The following is a 12,634-nucleotide window of genomic DNA, read 5'->3' as shown; positions in this document are numbered from 1 at the left end:
TGCTTTTTTTTCTGTGCTTTTTGTTGACTTTATTGTTATATCTTGATTATAAAAGTCACTCAGTTTTCTTACCGTCATATTGAAAACTCACAGCTCAATTATGGATGCTTACAAGAAAGACATTTAGTTCTAAGTAATAAAGAAAGATTGACAAAAAATGTTTCCAAATATATTGGGCAAATGCAATAAAATTAAATGTAGGAGTGATAATATTACTATCAGATTAGGTGAAATCTGTGCAAAAAAGCAGTAAGTAGAATATAGTATCATAAAATAAAGTGATAAGCATAATTTATTAATGGATAGAACATAAATAAATCTATATATTTAAGAAATAGAGTAGCAAGCACATATAGCAAAAACTCCCCAAAATACTAGAAGGAATGATTAAAAACAATTATAATGGAAGTCATCAATATACCTTTCTTAAAATGGAACTTGTAAGTTGACATAACTAGTGGTTTTTCCAGGTGTATGTGTGCTGTTTTGTTTGGTGCTCTGTACTGAATCGTGTCCTCCCAAAATGCATACGATGAAGTCCTATCCCCTAGCTGGATGGCATTTGGAGATGGGCCTTTGGGGGCAGTTGGTCATGAAGGTGGAGCCTACGTGAGGGGATTGGTGCCTTCATAAGAAGAGGCCCTAGAGAGATCTTTTTCTGATTCCACCATGAGAAAAGAATCCAGAATCCAATCTGCCAGCATCATGATGTAGGACTTCCCCAGCCTCCAGAATTCTTGAAATGTCAACTGTTTAATCCGCCTAGTCTATAGTATTTTATTAGAGTAGCCTGAGCTGAATGAGTCATTTTATATCGTTTTGCTGTATGAAAGTTCTCCTCCACTAATATTTTATGTTCAAATTCACTACTAATCAAGGGAATGCAAATGGGATTAATAATGAACTATAACAGCATGCTCACCAGAATGGAAACGTTAAAAAGAATGGTTAATATTTTTGCTGCCAGGGATGAAGACAAAAGGTAACTCCCATGTTGTGAGTTACCCTAATCTTAGAAATACCTTAAGATTTTTTGTTTTGCAAAGCAACCTGCAACATCTATTATCATTTAGCATTTGAACTGCATGCACATGTTGACCCATCACTTGCACTTCTTGGAATCTTTCTTAGAAATAAAAGCATAACAATCAGCTGCAGAATTGGTCGTCATGGAGAAAATAATGGAAACAATAAACATTCTTAAGAGGAAAGCTGATTAAATTGTGGTACATCCAGGTAATGCAGCATTTTGATGGTTTCTTTGTTTCTTCCATTAATACTAGTATTTGTTTTTATTTAGCAGTGCTATGTACCAAACCACTCTACTCCTATAGTACGATGGTCAGTAAAGATTTCTGTCATCTAGTGTGTGTGTGTGTGTGTGTGAAAGAGAGAGGGGGAGGGGAGAGAGAGAGAGAGGGAGAGAGAGAATCCAAATAAACATGTAGATTACTACTGCAGTAGATACTGAGAAATGCTGTGAAGGAAAAATAAAAATATGAAGGAAATAGAATATAATATCGTGGGTTGGTTCACAAATTAAGTATGATTTGAGTCAGGAAAGAATACACTCAGATGATGTCCAATTCTGAGGAATTGAGGCAATCCTCCATTTTTCTTCTAGTGATTTGTCTTATCTCTGAATGGATTTCATCTCTTACTCCTAGTTGGCCTCTGACCATTTCAAGTAGTAAAAATAATCCTATGTCCAGTTTTTCATTTACTTTCCAAAGATATTCAGCTACCTACAAGTTTCTTGTAAATAACCCACTATATCAAGAGTGCCTCATTTCTTGAAACAAGAAGCCGGAAAGGAAAATGGTATTTATGACTGTGTACAATTAACCAGGCACTGTGCTGAGTGTTCCAGGAGCTCTCCTTCTATCCACCTCCAAATATGGGAGAGATCACTAGTCTTAAGTTTAAAGGAGAAATTTGAGATCAAGAAATACAAATATTCAAGTCTGAGAATTGGTAGGGTAGGTGTAGACATTAATTTTTAAAGATCGATATGTAAGGGTCTGGAACAAACTTTTACGCGACCCCAGATGTGTTTGCTTTATGAATGCAGAGACAAACATACTCTGTTGTTTCTATTAAGTAAGGTTAGTCATTTTACCTATACTCAAGGTATCCAAAAAATTAGCATCTGGTATAAATGTAATCAATGATTCCAAAGACACACCTGAGACACACCTGAGAAACACTCCTACAGGGTAGGGGAATACTATAATCTCTTTCTGAAGTTCATGAGAAGAAACATATATACATCGTCATCACATGTTCAAAGATAATTATCATGTCTATCAGTGGTAGCTGAATTAGTTTAGTTAAAAAGAACTATTAAATTAGTTAAGAACATATATCAGATTCATAAATACAAAAGGTTGGGATTTTAGAAAATCCCTGGATGAGAAGACAAAAAAAAGTGAGGTATTTGGAGACCATAGCGAATGGATAACCATGACCATCTATGAGGTGATTTTGTTAGAAAGTGCTATTGAGGGGACCCCTGGGTAGCACAGTGGTTGGGCGTCTGTCTGTGGCTCAGGGCGTGACCCCTGGGGTCCTGGAATCGAGTCCCGCATCGGGCTCCCTGCATGGAGCCTGCTTCTCCCTCTGCCTGTGTCTCTGCCTCTCTCTGTGTGTCTCTCAGGAATAAGTAAATAAAATATAATAAAAAAAGAAAGTGCTATTTGAGGATTGCAAAGTAGAGTGAATGGGTCATGTCACAATGAGCAAAGAAGGGGGCACACTTGGGACTTGGTCAACTAAAAGATGCTGCTTCTAATTATTGCCCCACCACCTCTTCTTATATTTCAGAGCAAATATTCAATCTTTGAAGCCTCCTCAGATTAAGCTCATATTTCAATATCTTTCTTTTACATGTATTAAATGTGTAATAACATTTCTATAAATGAAAAATATAGAATTAAAGTTCATACAATTTTCATAACAAGTGCTTTACTTCAATCACCATTTCCTACTTCTAAGGAATTAGAAAACACTGAGGAAATTATACAGATGATAAAAGATTCATATAATCTTCATATAGCTTATTTTCTTCTTTTAAAAATGAATTTGATTTGCACTCTGTTGTTGAAAGAACTCTTGTCTACTGGCTTTTTGGTAGAAAAGTAGAAATGCCTGCAGAGTCATCACGTAAAGGGTGGCCTGTGTGTGTGGAGGGGGGACTAATTGTGTCTGTAAAAATCTCAAGCACTCGAACAATCTTACCTTTATCTCTAGTGTTGTTTTATTCTTTACCACTGCTATCAAAACTGAAAAATATTCTTATTCTTTCACTTCAACTGGAAGTTAATGTCGTCTCTGAGGGGATATGTCTTTTTTTTTAACCAATCAGAGTTGTCACAAATGTTTTATTTCCTTGCAAAATACTATGAGTGTGCTTGGAAGTAATAGCAATGTTCTGATTTTTGTTCAGCACCTAGCAAAGAATAAATTTTGGAATATGTGTTTTGATCTAAGTGATTCATTGGAAATAAAGTTCCATGTCAAAGACAATGGCACATGTCATATTTAGAAATCTTACTGCTTCTCTCAGGCCTCAGTAATGCTTTTGTCATCTTGTTTTGGCTTCCATTTTCATGAAGGTCCTTGAACCAGTCCCGCAATCTGTTTGCCAATTCCCTGAACTCCAGGTCACTGCATGCTGAAAACAAAGCAAAACAACACAAATCTTGAATGATAATTTAGCATAATGCCAATGCTAGTTCTCAAATTATTTCAATAATGAAAAGCAACAGTAATAAAAGAAAGAAAGAAATGTAGTACAATTGTGTTTAAGCTTTTTAAAAATGAAAATTAAATATATGTTTCAAATATAATGAGATGTAATATAATGATGACATTTTGTCCAATAAAGGGAGATTATTAGTGGAGGTCTACTTCTACTCCTCAGTGGGGTATGGCACTTGATGGAACGTTCTTATTGATAATATCACATAAATTCAGTCTTAATATTTGTACACTGAACAATTTTGTTATGGTAAGAAGGTAGATGATCTGGGGAAATAATGGGCTGAAAATCCAAAATGAATATTTACACATTTATTATAGGCCATAGCTATTATATGCTATGATTTTATAAATCTGCATTAGTATATTAAATCCAAGTTATATATAACCCTATATATTTTTGAGCATAGAAAAGCAAAAGCTATCTTATTTAACATCAGAAATGATTGTAAAATATTTAAGAAAACAATATAAATTTCTGTTTTAAGAATAAGGTGTTAGTGAACTTTGACATTTGGAACTTGAATTAATTCATTTAAAAATATTGTTACCTACCAATAATTATATTTCTAGAATAGTCTCTGCGATAGAGTAGTAGAATATTATAGATATGTATCTGTATGTATGTGTGTGAGAGATGAATGATAAAATATGGTGTGTCAAATTTAGTCATTTGTTGCCAAAATATTTTGAAAATATAAAAATATATATTGTTTAGAGGACATCATTACTGTGGGTGTAACTCTTCTGCAAGTAGCATATATGTGATTTCCTGAACTGACTGCAAACACTCTTTAATAGTACTCTTGTTCATTTTGAAAAAAAATAATAATAACTTACATGCTGACTTATAAATGTCACATCACATTTAGTATAAACTACATACATCATCACTGTATGTATTATACACAATAAACATGTATAACATAATTTAACAAATGGAATATTATATGATGCAATATAATTTAAGACCATTTACTAGTATTAAAGAGAATCGAATTCCAGATTAACAGGACCTTCCAAGTACCCAGTAGGATGGGTGAGCCAGACCAGTAATGCATTCTGATATTTTAGGACAGTAGAGGCAAAAAAAGAAGATCCCAGAAGTTGCCATGGGGGGGGGGGAGAGTGACAAAGATTTCATAAACAAAGAATGAAGAATCAGAATGTCTGAATTTTTCATTAGCAACATTGGCAATCAGAAAGCTCAAAAACTGCTTCGGAAGTCTATATCCAGAAAAATCAGCTGAGAGAATTAGCTAAAGAGATGTGCTAACGTACATGACTTAAAAAAATAGCCACCCCCTTAACGTTTCTTTAGGAAGCTACTAGGAGATGTAACACACTAGACACAGAACTAAGAAAGAGGGTGGCCAAGACACATGAAATAAAAGATTTAGAGGAGTAGTGAAAGTAATGTCTCTAATTATGGTGAAGAGGAATCCCAGAATGCACGTTGCATGCCAAGCATAGAGGCGGATGGCAGGAGGTTTGAAAATCCTTGGTGAGGAGGTACAGAATTCATCACTATCCCTTCTTCATTCAGGGAAAACGGTGCCCTATAGTGAGATTCCCAGGAAGCATCACTTTTCCTGATAAGGACTACGATGGCTGAGACTGAATGGTAAGGCCACATGATGTGCAATCCTGGGTGAACGGTTACCCTCGAGCCCAGTATCTCTGTTTAAACAAACATCTAGGCAAGAGTCTTCTGATGTCATAAGCTTTTATGCTACAGAAAACAACACTTGCCTGAAAAATAGGGATTCTTCTCCGTACACATGTACACATTACCTGTCTCCGGAAGGATATTTAGACATAAAGCGGGTAAGCCTGATTATCTCCAGTCCAACAAACTGGATGAATATAGGAAAATGGTATGAGAGAGTCTTATTTTTACCATTCATTTTTTTCCTTTTGAGTTATGTGCTACATGCCTGTATTAATATTCAAAAATAAATGAAAAATTTCTTTTAAAAATTAATTACCATGCATTATCCTTGACCTACCAATTCCTTTCCTTGGAATTATCATCCAGTATACTACATACATACTAACTGATTTAAATTGGACAATACTATTTATTCAGTACGTTTATAACAAGAAGTTACAGCTGTTAACGAAACTGTCCATGAGCTGTGGTCTGATGACATTGGTTAGATATATCCATCCAGTGAAGCTGTATAAGTCATAGAGTTTACAAGCTTACTAAGTGCTGATATAGACACCAACACACTATACAGCTTTTGGTGAAAAAAAAAAGATGAGAAGGTAAGAGTGTTTTGTATGCTTGCATTTGTGTGAAAAGGAAGGAAAATGCATTTGTTTATATATGCCTAAAATATGTCTGGAAATACACATAAGAGATCAGAACATTGTCACCTCTGTAATGAGAATGCAGGAGGTATAAATTGCCCAGAGACATAAATGAGTACATTTATACTTTTAAGAGTTAAAGCATGTATTTTTAATCTAAGACTTAAAGCATATTAGTGCGGTAATTACTTTAAGCAAATGAGCATTTAAAAATGAATTTTAGTTCTTTATTTCCTTTACCCATCTTATGATTTGCCCCAAACCACACTCAACAAAAACCCAAAATTTATACAATAAAATATCTGTTGAAGAATGATGAAGTCTGTTGAACAGATTGGCATCTATTTTCTTGTCTTGCGGTTGTAAATACAGCATTCATTAGAGCATTAGAATGTTAGTACAGATGTTTTAAAAATTTGCCCAAAAGTGAAACATTATATATATCTATTGTGTGTCATACACACCTCAGTTTAAGTTTCAATATAAGGTCATGAATTTATTGTAATTAAATGTTTTAGGAATTAAGAATCCTTCAGTAATAATTATAATAATAATAATGGTAATAACAGCTAGCACTGCATACTTACTGTTAAATTATGTACATTACCATGCTTAATCATAGAAACTTTATGAGGATTGAGGAGGGGCAAGATGGCAGAAGAGTAGGGTCCCCACGTCACCTGTCCCCACCAAATTACCTAGATAAGCTTCAAATCATCCTGATAATCTACGAATGCGGCCTGAGCTTTAAAGAGAGAACAGCTGGAATGCTACAGTGAGAAGAGTTCACGCTTCTATCAAGGTAGGAAGACGGGAAAAACGAAATAAAGAAACAAAGGCCTCCAGGGGGGCGGGGCCCCGCGAGGAGCCGGGCTGAGGCCCGGGCGAGTGTCCCCAGGACAGGAGAGCCCCGTCCCGGAGAAGCAGAAGCTGCACCAACCTTCCCGGGCGGAAAGGGCTCGCAGGGAGTTGGAGCAGGACCCCAGGAGGGCGGGGATGCCCTCAGGCTCCCTGGGACACTAACAGACACCTGCGCCCCGGGGAGAGTGCGCCGAGCTCCCCAAGGGCTGCAGCACGCGCACGGCTGGACCTGGGAGCAGCGCGGAGGTGGCTCAGGCGGCTCTGCGGAGAGGGGGCTGCGGGGCCAGGATCGCAATTCCAACAGCGCAGGCCCAGGAGCACAGGGCGCCGGGTACACAGCCCAGGATCTGGCCTCCCCCCAGGACAGGCAGAGGCCAGGAGAGCCCAGGACAGCAAGGACGCTCCTGCCCCGAGATAAGCAGATCAGCAGCCCCGCCCGGAGCATCCAGGCCCTGCAGACGCAGAGCTCCCTAGTTACTGCGGGAGCTGACTCCAGGGCTCCAGAGCTGGCCTCTGCCCACTGCACTTGTCCCTCCTGGGGCCTCACGGGGTAAACATCCCCACTGAGCCCTGCACCAGGCAGGTGACACAGCAGCTCCCCCAAGTGCTAATACCTGAAAATCAGCACAACAGGCCGCTCCCCCAGAAGACCAGCTAGATGGCCACGTTCCAGGGGAAGTCAAGGGACTTAAAGTATACAGAATCAGAAGATACTCCCCCGTGTTTTTTTTCTTTTTGATTTGTTTGCTGCCCCCCACCCTTTTTTCCCTTTATTTCTTTTTCTTTCTCTTTTTCTTCTCTTTTCTTTTCTTTTTTTTCCTTTTTTCTTTTTCTCTTTTCTTTCCTTCTTTCTCTCCTCTCTTTTTCTCCTTTTCCCAATACAACTTGTTTTTGGCCACTCTGCACTCAGAAAAATGACTAGAAGGAAAACCTCACCTCAAAAGAAAGAATCAGAAACAGTCCTCTCTCTCTCCCACAGAGTTACATGATTTGGATTATAATTCAATGTCAGAAAGCCAATTCAGAAGCACTATTATAAAGATACTGGTGGCTCTAGAAAAAAGCATAAAGTACTCAAGAGACTTCAAGACTGCAGACTTTAGATCTAATCAGGCAGAAATTAAAAATCAATTGAATGAGATGCAATCCAAACTAGAAGTCCTAACGACGAGGGTGAATGAGGGGGAAGAACGAGTGAGTGACATAGAAGACAATTTGATGGCAAAGAGGGAAACTGAGGAAAAAAGAGAAATAAAAGACCATGAGGATAGATTAAGGGAAATAAATGACAGCCTGAGGAAGAAAAACCTACGTTTAATTGGGGTTCCTGAGGGCGCCGAAAGGGACAGAGGTCCAGGATATGTATTTGAACAAATCATAGCTGAAAACTTTCCTAATCTGGGAAGGGAAACAGGAATTCAGATCAAAGAGATAGACAGATCCCCCCCCCAAATTCAATAAAAACCATTCAACACCTCGACATTTAATAGTTAAGCTTGCAAATTCCAAAGATAAAGAGAAGATCCTTAAAACAGCAAGAGACAAGAAATCTCTGACTTTTCAATACATTATATAACTGCCATACTAATTTTAGTAGCCATCCCTTTGGTATTTAATTTTTAATTTTCATATTTATTTTTTAATATTTTAGTTATTTATTCATAAGAGACACAGAGAGAAAGGCAGAGACACAGGCAGAGGGAGAAGCAGGCTCCATGCAGGGAGCCCGATGTGGGACTCGATCCCAGGATCCCAGGGTCACACCTTGAGCCAAAGGTAGATGCCCAACTGCTGAACCACGTAGGTGTCCCTAATTTTTTTTAAGATTTTATTTATTTATTCATCAGGGACAGAGAGAGAGAGAGAGAGAGACAGAGACAGAGACAGAGACACAGGCAGAGGGAGAAGCAGGCTCCATGCAGGGAGCCTGATGTGGGACTCGATCCTGGGACTGCAGGATCAGGCCCTGGGCTAAGGCAGGTGCTAAACCGCTGAGCCACCCAGGGATCCCCTAATTTTTAATTTTTATATTTTATTTTACTGAAGTATAGTTGACACATTAATTTTAGGTGTACAACACAGTGACTGGAAACCACTTTCAAACATTTTTCTTATTTATTTATGATAGTCACAGAGAGAGAGAGAGAGAGGCAGAGACACAGGCAGAGGGAGAAGCAGGCTCCATGCCCCGGGAGCCCTATGTGGGATTCGATCCTGGGTCTTCAGGATCACGCCCCGGGCCAAAGGCAGGCGCCAAACCGCTGCGCCACCCAGGGATCCCGGAAACCACTTTCTAAGGACTTGCTTTAGATATAGGAATATTATTATTATTATTATTATTATTATTATTATTGGAACATTAAAAAATTATCTATTCACTTAATTTTTTAAAATGGTGGTAAAAAATGCATGAGATAAAGTTAACCATCTCAACTATTTAAAGTGTATGGGTAAGTGGTTTTAAGTACATTGACATCGTGACACAGAACTTCAAAATTTTTCATCTTGTGAAGCTAAAACTCGGTACCCATCAAACAACTCCCCATCCCCACCTTCCCTCAGCTCCTGGAACCACTATGCTATTTTCTGCCTCTATGAATTTGACTATGCTAGGTGTCTCCTGGGAGGGGAGTGATGCAGTGCTTGTGTTTTTGTGATAACATAATATCTTCAAGGTTCATCCATTATAGAGGGTGTCATCATCCCCCTTTTAAAGGATTAGTAACATTTGATTATTTGTAAAAACCATGTTTTGTTTATTCATTCACCTGTAAATAGATGGGAGTTGCTTCCACCTTTTGGCTGTTGTAAATAAAGATGCTATGAACACAGGCATACAAATGTCTCTTTGAGACTCTGCTTTCAATTCTTTTGGATATATATCATCCAGAAGTGAAACTGCTGGCTCATACAGTAATTCCACTTTTAATTTTTGAAGAACTGCCATACTGTTTTCTACAGCAGCTGCGCCACTTCACATGCTCACTATTTCCAATTTTCTCACTTCCTCATCAACACTGGTTACTTTCTGTTTTACCAACAGTAGTCACACTAATGCGTGTGAAGTGGTACCTCATTGTGGTTATTTGCTGATTTAATATCAAAAAACAAATTTGAATGAAATGAAGGTTCTATATAGCAATGTTGCAAGATAGATGGGGTCTGGATGTTGAAGGATCTTGAATATGAAGCTAAATAATTTGGAATTTATTTTAGAGAAATAGAAGTTAGCAGAGATTGTAAAGAAAAGAGGTTTTCAATGCAGAGAAGCATTATGTGAAATTGAATAAACTAAATAAAGCATTCAAAATGTAGTTAAAATGGTCATTAAACTTTATGCTGGATTTTAAAATGTTATTCTGTATGTTGGCAAATTGAACACCAATAAAAAATAAATTTATTATTAAAAAAATAAAAAAATAAAATGTAACTATAAAGAAATTTATTATCTTTTTCTAAAATCTGAATTAATGGAACTTTCTTTGGAGTAGATGTGGGGAGGTTTGTGGTGTAATCTCAATCTCTGCACTATTCACTTTTATTTTTTTTTCTTTTACAAAATAAAGAATCCAAATGATCATTTAGATTCTCAAAAGCAAAAGCCTCAAATCTCATCTTCCACTGATGATGTCATCAAGTTGAATATTAAAATAAGTTGCTAATATTTCTAAAAACTCAATTACATATTTTAATTTATTCAATTCACAAAACAGTGATTAAAGAGGTGCTAAAATAAAATGGCAATATGTGAAATTCAAAGTCAAATTTAACATAATTGAAAAATTACTTTACTGTAAAAATGAGTATAAGACCATTTCTTAAATTGTTCACATCAATTTAATAACATATAGGTAAAATTTGAATGTTAAGCAATATGAAATGTCTCCTCTGTGCTGGGCTCCTCTTATTTGATAAAGTACTCTCTTACTGGACTATATATATATATATATATATATATATATATATATATAATATCTATTTATTTATTCAAGAGAGACACAGAGAGAGGCAGAGACACAGGCAGAGTGAGACGCAGGCTCCCTGTGGGGAGCCCAATGTGGGACTTGACCCTGGGACCCCAGGATCACTCCCTGAGCTGAAGGCAGATGCTCAACTGCTGAGCCACCCAGACGTCCCAGGACTATATATTTTTGAAGCTTAAATAACCCTTCAAAGCCACTCAATAGTATTAATTTGTGATAGAACAAGACACTAAAAATCTTCCTCAAATGTTCACTCATATGGTTTCAAAGTACATTATAGGATGAGGAATGCAAGTAAACAGAAATTATGCAGACTTCTGAAAGTCATCCACAGAGAGAATTCATGGCAACATTAGTCAAACATAAAGCACAATATTTCAAAAAATGTAAAGCCATCTTTTAAAACAATGTTATATTGAGCCATATGAAATTGCTAATATTCTTTTTTTTTTATGGTAGTCACACAGAGAGAGAGAGAGAGAGGCAGAGACACAGGCAGAGGGAGAAGCAGGCTCCACGCACCGGGAGCCTGATGTGGGATTCGATCCCGGGTCTCCAGGATCGCGCCCTGGGCCAAAGGCAGGCGCTAAACCGCTGCGCCACCCAGGGATCCCAAATTGCTAATATTCTATGATTTTGACCTACCCAAAGACAATTTCATATAGCTCAATTTAATATATGGTATTTACTGGCATGGCAACTGTTATGGACATATTGAACTTATACATAAATAAACCTTCCTTCCTGAAAGAAAAATATAATTGCCTTGGGGCACCTGACTGGCTCAGGCCATGGAGCCTGTGACTCTCGATCTTGGGGTCATGAGTTCAAGCCATACATGTTGAGTGTTAAATAACTAAATTGAATTGCCTATATAGACTTAAAAATTAGAAATGTCCTATATTAGCAATGCATAGGATGTTAGAACTCTCAGTGTATTTGAGTCTATGTTTTGTGCCAATTCTTCGGGTCAGAAAAGGTTTCTGATACTCATTATATTTCCCACCAGCACATTAACATGGTAAGCTGTACATCATATGCTCTGAATAAATACATGATCTGATTTGGAATACAAACATAATCTATTTTCAAGTGTCTAAATCCTGACTTAGCTAACAGATTATGTTTGGTATATTTTGCTCAGCTCTGTTCACTGAGCCGAATAATTAAGGAATACCTAATAGTTTCAACAAATCAGATTCTTGACTCTATTAGGAAAAGTTACAGGAGATGTATGGTTTTGCCGTCAGCTATGATTTATTTCAAGATTTCTGTCACTGATATTTGTAGACTGTACATCCTATTTAGAATATTACATGCTACTTTGTTCTTATAACTTAAGAATTTAGCTCCTAAAAAGTTATACTATCCAATTATGTTGTTGAATCCATTATTTAAATGGGAAGGGGAGAAGTGATGGTAGAGGTCTAGAGTGTCAAATATGGCAAACTCATTTTCTAATTGCAATTACAGTGATAAGAAAGATACTTATCTTTCTGAGTTAGTTGATAGTTTCCTTGCAGACTGACAAAAATACACAGTTGATTACCGAGCAGCATCTAAAGAATGAACAAGTTTGCTAGTGATCACCAAGAGGAGGGACAGTCTGTTCTTCTATCACCAGCTGGACCCATCAGTCACACAAATGTTCATGAACTTTGCCTTTGCTTAAGAAATGCAAACTATTTTTTGAAGTTAATATACCCATATGCGAA

The 12,634-nt window shown here is 37.2% G+C and overlaps 2 long non-coding RNA genes across 13 annotated transcripts in view; one reads left to right on the top strand and one right to left on the bottom strand.

The window, feature by feature from the left end:
- Positions 1–12,634, bottom strand: part of LOC140611752 (uncharacterized) — a 183,980-nt gene that overhangs the window by 37,379 nt on the left and 133,967 nt on the right. For all 9 annotated transcript variants that reach the window (XR_012012897.1, XR_012012893.1, XR_012012898.1 and 6 more), the window contains one exon: positions 3,554–3,673. This is a non-coding gene — a long non-coding RNA (uncharacterized lncRNA). The remainder of the gene's footprint in view (positions 1–3,553; positions 3,674–12,634) is intronic.
- The window catches only part of LOC140611753 (uncharacterized), a 74,224-nt gene continuing 62,762 nt past the window's right edge, over positions 1,173–12,634 (top strand). For 3 of the 4 annotated variants that reach the window (XR_012012904.1, XR_012012905.1, XR_012012902.1), the window contains exons 1-3: positions 1,173–1,236; positions 5,306–5,383; positions 6,778–6,877. This is a non-coding gene — a long non-coding RNA (uncharacterized lncRNA). The remainder of the gene's footprint in view (positions 1,237–5,305; positions 5,384–6,777; positions 6,878–12,634) is intronic. The other variant, XR_012012903.1, reaches the window with a different exon arrangement.

The sequence above is a fragment of the Canis lupus genome, chromosome 20, assembly GCF_048164855.1.
Source record: "Canis lupus baileyi chromosome 20, mCanLup2.hap1, whole genome shotgun sequence".
In the NCBI taxonomy this organism is placed as follows: domain Eukaryota; kingdom Metazoa; phylum Chordata; class Mammalia; order Carnivora; family Canidae; genus Canis; species Canis lupus.
This window is presented reverse-complemented; position numbering and strand designations above follow the sequence as displayed.